At 29.2% G+C, this 11,080-nt stretch overlaps 1 pseudogene; it reads right to left on the bottom strand.

The window, feature by feature from the left end:
• Window positions 1-6,221: 6,221 nt before the first annotated feature.
• LOC132926011 (enolase-like) lies at window positions 6,222-8,459 on the bottom strand (annotated as a pseudogene).
• Between the last annotated feature and the right edge of the window lie 2,621 nt (window positions 8,460-11,080).

Here is an 11,080-nt window from a genome sequence, read left to right as displayed (position 1 = left end):
TATAACAAAATCGTAATATACATTACCGAACAGGGCCGGCGCGAGCGCGATCTGCGTTGTTCGTGCGGTTTTTTAGACTGAAAATTTTCATTTTTTTTTTTAGTCCATTTTAGATAGATCATTTTACAGGTACAAATCATAAATTGTATACAAATAATTCAAACTGAAAACCAGACAAATTTACTTGGGCGCGTAACTTTGGATCACTATAATATCCGCCTACTGCCCGAACACAGCGCGTAAATGATCTTCAAAATTTTACAAATGTGATGAGATTTTTTTGTTTTATATAAAATAAAGAATTTGGAAAGATAGACTCACATAAGCCACGAGAAGGGGGGTTTAAACGGGCTTAGTCTCAAAAAAATCAAATTTGGTGAGTTATTATTTTTTCAACTTAATTGTAATTGAACGATTTGTTATGTTTGTTATTTGTTTTTACTAATTTGTATTATAATAAGACACTCATCCTAAGATTAAATTTAATCACCATTTAAATTTTCGGACTTTACTAAGTCTTAGCAGCAGATATCCTTAGGTTTTAACCTATTATATAATAGCATCCATAGTACCCACGGATTTTATCTGTTGTTATATTCTTAGTATTCTTTCTAAATGTATATCATTATATTAGTTTGGCTAAGGTTTTTGTTATAACTTCTCAGCTCTTATTTTTAATCATAGCGTGAGGCAATGAACAGTAATTCCAAGTGAAAAAAAAGTGTAATACAAAAATCATTATGTACTAATGTATTAATATGTTTATTCAATATGTTTATAAAGTTTTAATAAAACTATTTTAGTTTCAGAATATCAGATAAACTGTATGTCAGATTATCTATACATATACTCAACAGTCTACATAGTACCCATACTATAATATTATGCAGTGAAACTTGTTTACAAATTGAAATATTAGTTATCGATTTTTATACAATTATTCATTAGTAATCAATAACATTTTGTTTAAGAATTTATTATCAATTGCTTATAATAATACTATATTAGCTTTATATTGAAACTAATATGTAAATGAAATATTTTTTTCTCTTATTTACAACAATCACAATCGTCAATTTTATTATATTAAATAATAATTTATATTCTCTATATTTATTAATTTCAGAATATTAATAACGTTATAAAATAAAACCTTTGTACTAATACTATATTATAATAAGCTTTGAATTTCATCACATATTATTATCATATCTATATGAAAATAGATCGATTATTATTCTTTATTAATTTTAAAACACATTGTATATATTACTAACATTCTAAGCAGAAAAACATTCATGTACCTTAGTCATAAACTTATCAGTCATAAGCATAACTCATAAATAAGCGTTTTATTATTAACATTATAAAATATTCTTCTTGGAGATTCATTTTTATTGTAGACACTTCTTACATTGTAAGATTATTTCGAGACAAAATATTTATTCTTTTACTTGCACTTGATTGGTATTTTTAATTCTTTGATAAGATGCCTAAACTTATATTTTACAAAAAATATTCAAATTTGGTCAAATATCCTGCAAGCATAATAATATTATTAAATTATTAAATTATTATTAAAAAATAGAACGAATTCATAATATTATGATTTAAATAGACAAAAGACAACGAACAACTTACACGGTTTACTATAAGAATAATCGACGACATATAACAAATAATACGTCACCTCTAATTAGACACCTAATTTATATATTTTTTTAATAATATATGTTGCACCTTTTACTGAAGTTATCATACGCACATATATGTATATAATATGGCATGTACAGAGTGATTCGCGAGACTTGTAATACTCATCCCTTACCCTTATATCCTCTAAAAATAGATTCAGGTCTTGAAGTTTTTTAATGGATAGTACACTTAAAGACAATATTTTCAAATATATTAATTTTTTTAACTATTTAAGGAATGTCTTCTAGTGATATAAACTTTTTTTTTAAAAGCGCTCCACATTTTTTCAAAATAAATAGTTAAGCTGAATACTAATGATTAAATATAAATACATATAATGTTTAGGTATTTAGTATAGAGTATTATTAGATTAATATTAACTAGCATTATTTTCAAATGTACCTAATTAGAGTTATTATAATATTATCAATCAATTATTTTGTAGTGATCAGTAGGTATTATGGGTTGTAGGTATGATATGTACTGACTAGACAGAAGATTTATATTATTTACTTCGCTTATGAGAATACTAAAATATAAGTTATATTGTTTATTATATGTATGTAAAAAGACACACGTGTGAAGGTTAGATAAGAAAACAACTTTGCATATTAAAATGTATATAATATTATTTTTTGGATTAATATTTTGTTTTTTGTTAATGAAATAATAATAATGAACAGATAATCCTAAAATAGTGATAATAGAAGACTATAGCAACGATGTTAGATGAACTCTACTGAGAAATATAAATTTAATGAGATAACAACCGATGAGCAGTATTAATTAATTGAAGTATGCATTATGACGTATAAAATATGAACACGTGTGTAAATTATAATATATACAACTGCATTAAATAAAGTTTAAGTGGAATATATTATGAAAAATGAACAAAGGTTAAAGACAAACAATTATACATAAAAATTCTATTATTTCGTTTAAATTTAAAATATGAAAAATAAATATAGGTAATCATTTAACTCGTTTTAATTACATATTAAAATATAATTTTAAAATATTAAATTAGCTTTCTAGTATACATATTACACAGTACACACCTATAACATATTATATAATAATTGTGCATATTATGATGTAATATACGATATCTGTATACATTTGAAATTTGAATACAACTAAATAATAAATTATAAACATATTTAATACAAGGAAACTATATAATTTAATAATTTATAATGACAATTAACAATAAAGTAATATTATTTTCTACAAAATGTTTTATAGAACAAATGAACGATATTATGAATTAAAAAATATGATTATGAGTAATACATTTTAATATACGAGTATTATGCAAAATGTAGGAGTATTAATTAACTTTGTATCATTACCAAAAAATAACACATGTATTACTCTGGTTGTCCAAACAATCATACATTAATATATTACACATTTATGATATAATCATTAATAATTAAAAGGACCTGGGACTTGGATGCTGCACTATATATTAAACCAATTAAACGAAACGATAATAAAGGGCCACTAAGGCTAATATACATATTTTTATTTTATTTGTACATCGTGCATTTATTAGCTCTAAAATGACTTAGCAAAAAACATATTGAAGTATAATAGCATTTTGTTTTATTTTATACATGTTGGTAGATGTCTATACAAATATCAAATCAAAATTCTAACCAGGTTGATATTGTGCGACATTTTTTTTAAATACATATTGAGTATACTAAATATTGATATTAATTAATTGTAATTTGTCGTTTATTTTTTATTTATGTTTTAGTATAAATTACTTCATAAAAAATTTATTGTCCGAAGTATTACTTTAAAAATCTATTTCATACATATATTATATACAAAATACATAATATATATAATAGTTTTAAAATTGAGGTGTCTACGAGTTTTGAATATACAATGCAAATAATGGAACAAGATAATTTCTTAATTAATTATTCAAACATTATGTGATATATGACTATTATGTAAATCGTTTAATAAACGATTCAGTTCGTTAGAGGCACTATAGAATAGATTAAAATATTAAATTTAATATATTCCATAATGGTATGTTAATTAGACTTAGACCATTTTGTTTTAGTAATAAAATAAAATACTATGCATATTATTATACCAGAATTCTATATTAGTAAATGACTGAATTTTTAAGCCAGTTAAAAAATAAATAAATTTAGTCTGAATTTATCTTTAAATAAGCTTTATAAAAAACACCCCATTGACTCCATAATCAGACTGGTTTTAACGAGTAAAATCCCCGGCTATAAGTCTATTTTAAGCGGCCTGTGCTTACAAAAAAACTAAAAATTCTAACGTGTGTCGTCTGAGGTAACCACCTTTTATATAACTTGTTCATTTATTATTATTAAAATTGTATCCTCATCGTATTAACGTATACAAATTAATTATTATCTTTTGTATAAAATAAAACACATTTTTCTTTTAAAAATCAAATTTAACTATAAGAGAAATAGGGACTCGAAAAATGTAGTCGTCTCAGTGTTTGTCAAATCTAAGTACGGCTCTGCATCCCAATATAACTTTTTGATAAACATTTTATTACATTTTCACTCAAAGGCCAATAATTTTGAAATTTTTTGTTGATTGCATAGAAATGTTAATATTAAATAATATATATGACATGCTTAATTTAGAACTAAACAATTATTTACAGTGGCACCGATCACATATGGCAAGTGGGGTAAACACCCCAGAACTTTTTAATGGGTCGTGAGTAATTTTTTTTTGATAGATATAGTTGTAATTTGTAAATACCAAATAGTAAATACAAAGAAGTAGACAACAGATAAGCAAAATACATTTAATGCAGTAAGCAAGCACGATGTAGAGAAGATATCTTAAACCCCCTTCCTTAATCAGGCTTGGGTGTATTAATAAATCACAACTATATCTATCAAAAAAAAATTACTCACGACCCATTAAAACGTTTTGAGGTATTTAACCCACTCGCCATATGTGATCGGCGCCACTGTATATGAACAAGGTCGGTGGTGGTAAACTTAGCCATGATAAATAGTTGACATGGTGATGAATTTACAACGATCTTTGTCGCACGATAAGTTTGAAATGATTAATTTACGAGACATCACACTATATAAGAGAAACAGCAGGAGCGGAATATGATTACAAGTCACTTCCGCACGTTTATTGACGATGGTCCGTGTACTAACGGGGATGGCGGCGGCCAACAGCAATCTCAATCAAATGGTAATCGCTAATACAAAAAACGTCACAACGGCTCTGGATGATGGTTTAATGAATGCAATGACACATTGCATGTATACAAAGGTGCAGAAGACGTCTAGACGAGTATAATATTTATATATATCTAAATACGGTTTGCGTTTGCGGGAGGCGACGGAACAACAACATGTGCTACACCAGCGATCGGACACGTACGCACACAATATACGAATATACGTATAATCAGTTATCAGTGTATGTGTTGACTACGATATAGCACCGGCCGGCATCATCGGAAGTGTAAATTATGGTATTTTTCGATAACGGCGTAAACGGCGTGGAATTATATATGTCGCTGTCGACGATACAGTATAGTTATGACGAACCGACGACGTACGTACAATTGTGGTTCTCAGGAGAAGACGTCGCATAGGGGGACGACTGTAACGATGTGGGATCGGGGGTACGAAAAAGAGGAGGCACTACGGAGTTTGGCGATAAATCACCAACGCACGTTCTCCGGCACCTCGTCTTGTGACGAGTGCACGACTGCCGCTCGCTCGATTATGATGGACGCGTTACACACCCCCTCTGCGTGGCGGCCAGTCGAACGACACCCACCGTTTACAATCGCGCGGCCCGGCGGCGAGCGGGACCGGAGTGGACGACGATGCTGCCGCAACGACACCAATAGCAGTTATGGCTATTGTCACTGATTTACGGCGAAAGCTCGACAATTTTTAGTTACGGAACAATGCGACCGACCGCTTATGATGGTCACGAAACGTCATAAACAACGGTATATAGTAAGAGCGAGACTGCATTGCGCTTACATATAGGTAACGACAAACGGTAGAGAAGTTGACGTGCGGCGATGGAACAACCGGCCAAGAGGCCGGACAACAATGATAAAAATACTGAAGCGTTTAACGCCGAGTAGGTGCCATGAAGTGGTGGCACACTCGGACGCACGTCATAATAATATAAAAAAACGGGCCGGTATACGACGTATACCGCTGACGAATGGCCGAACGCAATCGGGGACGCAGATATTAATACGGCGACCGATAAAGAAGCCGATCGAAATCGCAAATGGTATTAAATAAAAAAAATCAAAAAAAATCAAATATCGTGTGATGTGGTATTACGGGTACTCACAACCAATGGTCAGCATGTTTTTGAGTGTTGCAGTGACGACGTCTAGTGGCGGTGATGGCATGACGGTACTCAACGAGATCCATGTATATTATATATAACTGTGGCAGTGATGACGATATATATTTATTTATTATGTATCAAAATATTGTAGTGACATACAATTACATCACTGACATTGTGTCACGGACTAAACGGGACATATTGATTTTCATCGGCAACGGCATGCGCTCGTAATGGAAAACCAATGCGAACACCAAAACGAATGGTGCATCGTCGAGCGGCTATGAATTTTACGCATCAAAACGATACATGGTTTTGACTTATGAGTGTACCGATATACACTCATTACTCGATCAATACTAACCAATTTATATTAACTAATATATATTATATTATAAACATATGTATATATTCAACTATTGTAACATATAACTGTTACATTTTACACAAGTACCTTTATATGTATATTGATTTAATAATTTATATTCTAATTTCTTAAGTTACATTATAAAATAATATATGATTAATTATAACTTATAACTCACCGGTCCATTAGGGTTTGTAGTAACTTTACCTATACAAGTTACTTTCGAACACTTCCAACGAATATTTGATTTATTTATTCTTAAAAAGGTATAATCATAACCATATTTAATAATTTAAGATTTGGTTAATAGTTGTTTAGTTTTGGTTCATAGTGTACTCGTATTTCAGAGTGTAAATTTTATGCTCTACCGTGTCATCACCAAACCCGTGTCTTATACTGATTGCAATTACGATTCACGATCTAAATTTTTGAGTAATTTAATTTAATCTTATCTTATAAAATATATTTTCCGGTTTATTCATACTGTACTAAGTGACCGTGGTATGCAACTCAAACAATAAATAGTACAGTGACAGCTGTCTGCAATAATCCAAATCGCAATAAGTTTTAATTTCCTAAAATATGGTTTACACGATAGTTATTTTTTAAATACTTATTAAACTTTAAACGATTTAAACATTAATAAACCTTCAAACAAAGCATTAATATATAATATTCTTATTCGAAAGACTTTCGACTAGAAATATCCATTCAGCTGCTAGCGTTAAATTAGCTGCAGATAGTATGTTGAAATACTTCGATTAGACATTATATACATCATCATTATTGTGTTGCTTTATGTATAAATATTAAATTTATTAAAATTATCTGTACAATCTGCTGGACAAGCCGAGTAATGTTAAACACATAATGTATCATTATTATTATACAGTAGATTCTTATTATATCGAACGTCAATATTTTTCGTTATCTCGAAACACGTTGAAATCCTTTTGAAACTACCATTACACTTAAAAGCAATAACGTTTTGCTCTCGATAACTCGAAATAAAATTTATCGTTTTTCATTATTATTAACGGTTTTTTTTGCGCGAAATATGTATCTGCAATTCATTTAACGACACGTATATAGTTTTGGAGTTCAAAAACAAATCATTCACCGCGAAAACTTGCATAGATACGAGTTTTTTACAAAAAAGTGGTTTTTAGTGGACTTAAGCGTTAAATTTTTTGATATTCGTGATTTTATTGATATAAAAATAATGTCCGACGGTCTCTTATGCACGCTACAACGGTTTTAGCGGCGGAGTACAATTGCGTGCATTTTACCTTTTTAGCTTTTTAGGTATACGATTGCGCGCAGTGCCAGAATAACAAAGCCCAAGATTTTAACTATTCAAAGGCGTTCATTGCGCGTGAAATTGGGTGTGACGTTGCCAAATTTTTTATTAAACAAAAATTAATAGTTATATCAGTTATTTTTAATATTTAAATACAGATACAAATACATTTATTCAGAAACTAAGAATGATATAATATTAAAAAAATGTTATTAATGATAAATATACCTGGATGTCAGTGGATGCAGTAAAATTAGTCCATGCTTCCCAATGATTTTTATCAAAGGATCTTCAATAATTGATACTATTGGAAATTCTTTAATGATTTCTTTGTAAAAGTTTGTTAACGCTTCAGTTAAGAATGTTAAGATTATTTGTATTTTGTCTTTACTGTCAGACTTATTTTTGAAATCCAAATCGTACTTTCTATCACTGAAATTATTATTAAAGTTATCGGAATTCATATAATAAATCATATTATACATAATTAAAGTTGTTATATAAAAATTTAAACAAAATAAATTGCTTTACACGTAAAACTCAAAAGCAGTAACGTCCATTCCAATTTTGATTTTTTCCATATATCTAGCGTTTTTAATAGTTGTTTCAATTAAACACAAACATTCTTTGCTATTAAGAATATTTGGTGCAAACCCACCTTCATTACCAACTAATGTAACATCTCATCCATATTTACTATTTAGCATTGATAACATTTTTAAGATTGTGGTATCACTCTTTAATACCTAGGTATATCTAGTTGCTTATTTTTCTCAGTCTTCCTGGTGTATTCTTACAAGTAGTAATCTTCTCGATGGTTCTAAATACTAATTGTTGAAGTTGAACCTAGTTAGTTGCATCTTCTTTTAAACATCTCTTGCAATAAGCTTTGAAAATTTTTTAACGATTTTTTAAGTCGTTAACTTTTAATAATTGATTTATATACTCATAAATAAAAAATAAAACAGTAATTCATTGTGTAAATATGATTTTCAATTTATACATATTTTAATAACAAATCAAGGTATACAATATAATTGATATAAATAAAAAAAATCAAACTTGCCGTAAGAGCTATCAATAATGTAATAAATTTTGATAAGAAAAAAACGGTGTAAATGTATGAAAACATCCTATAGGTTCGGCGCCATTGCGCGCTAATATAATATATTTAACAATACGAAAAAAAAAGAAACAATACATAATATAATAGTATAATACAATACAATTTATAATATAATAATATAAATGTGTATTGTTGTAATGACGTGTACACAAACGTTACGGACAGCATAATAATTTTGTTATTATGTTATTGCAATAAAACAAACAAAAAAAACATTTACTCAAACAGTCAAACAGTTCTCATTGATGGGACATCATTTATGATGTTTAAACAGAGCTTGAAGTGATTCAAATCGAAAATGTCGCATTCCACAATATATTTTGTCATTTACCGGATCACGGCGATCAGTGATATCGTGTCAAAAAAAAAGCACATAGCTAGTACACATGCGGTACACACGACACACACCGCGAAGACGTAACCGCAGAACGGTTACAACACGGATCCGCTACACTGCGCTCGTACGGCGATCGTTTTATATCGGCAAAGGTGAAAACACGCGGAGACGACGACGACGACGATCTGCGTGTCACGTGTCATAAGGGTGTCGACAATATTATTATCGACGGGCGCGTGCGAATATCATCGGACAGCGGTATGATACGTCGAACGTCGCACAAAAACCCGCGAGTCGCACAGGCTAGGACGAGCGGAAAACCGGACCGTTGACCGTTGGCAACGGATCACACGATATACTATATAATATTAAACATTATATAATACGTATATAATGTAATAATTATAGAGTTTGAAATATTTCTTGTTTACCAATAATCGTGGAATATTGAATTTTTTTAACACAAATATTAATAATGCACTATTGAGTGTCGCGGTCGACATATTGGTATTTTATTATAATACCCAACGAAGTCGATTTATTAAATCAGGTAGTTGATTTAACCCAATAGCTAGTATCAAACTTATAGGTACGAATATTTATTATCTAGAGTATTTATTAGACTTTAATTTTTATTTCAATTTTTACACGAATCCATGACCATTAAAAAATTATGATATTTCACGTGGATATACAATTAGTATTCTGCGTCTTATATAGATACTAAATAGTACTAATAGTAGGTTGTTCGTTATTGGATTGTCGTAATAATATGTAATTGATTGTTAACAATTCGGAAATAATTGAAAATTTCGATTAATCAAAGAATTTTATCAAGAGTACAGTATTCGGTTGTTGAAACAGTTTAATAAAACTAATCGATTGATTGAAATAATTGAACAGCCATACTACTCGTATAAAGTATTATGCGTACAATGTATATTTAACATACGCGTTTTAATCGAAAATTTAGTTAATTATTGAGATGTACATGAATAATTTCTTTTAAAGATAAACACATAATTTATTAACAAAAATTATGTTTTTACATTTTCTTATAAGTTTTTTTACTTTATTGAATAAAAACATCATTATTATTATCATTTTTATTTCATACTCCAAATTTCTGGAGCAAAATATTTTCTAAAATAAAAATTGAAAAAAAATAATGGTTTTATTCCTGTCCTTATACTCAATATTTTTTTCCAAAATATATAATCACTTAAAATTCTATTTCCAAACACTGAAAAAAATTTAAATAAACGTACTAATATATAAACAATGCACATAAAATAATTTTTAATGTTCAACAATACGACTTACTAATTACACAATATTGGCTTATTTAAATATAATAACGCATAATTGTTATTTAATAATAAATAATAATACTTTGTTAAATCTAACTAAATTGACTTAATTAATTAAATATATTGTTAATATAATTACTTCGGGTAGTTGGTCTCTTTGCGATAATGAAATGACCAAGTAATAGGTAACATAGAGATAGCATTATTTTACTTAATTTATTATTATACATACATCACTATTGAGGTACTTTGAGTTGCAAAGCCGATCAGATTTTTTTCATTTACACCAGCTAGTGGTACATAATGTATTGCAAATACACCTAGCATACTCTTGAGTCGTGACTACCCAATTTAGAACTTGTCTTGCCACTTAATCTTTTATGAAACTTGTACTGGTGGTACCTCATTAGCCTGGATAAACACCTCTTTGCCAGTGCTTGAATTGGGGGTGGACGTGGGGGAACGGTGTCCGCCTTCTTTATATTTTTTTTTTAGCATACCCCTTCTATTTATCTGAAACGGAACACTGGAAACGCAACATTTGCTGTAGTGAATTTGTAAATCATCAGTTTTTTCTGAT

Source organism: Rhopalosiphum padi, chromosome 1 (genome assembly GCF_020882245.1).
Source record: "Rhopalosiphum padi isolate XX-2018 chromosome 1, ASM2088224v1, whole genome shotgun sequence".
NCBI classification, from domain to species: Eukaryota; Metazoa; Arthropoda; class Insecta; order Hemiptera; family Aphididae; genus Rhopalosiphum; species Rhopalosiphum padi.
This window is presented reverse-complemented; position numbering and strand designations above follow the sequence as displayed.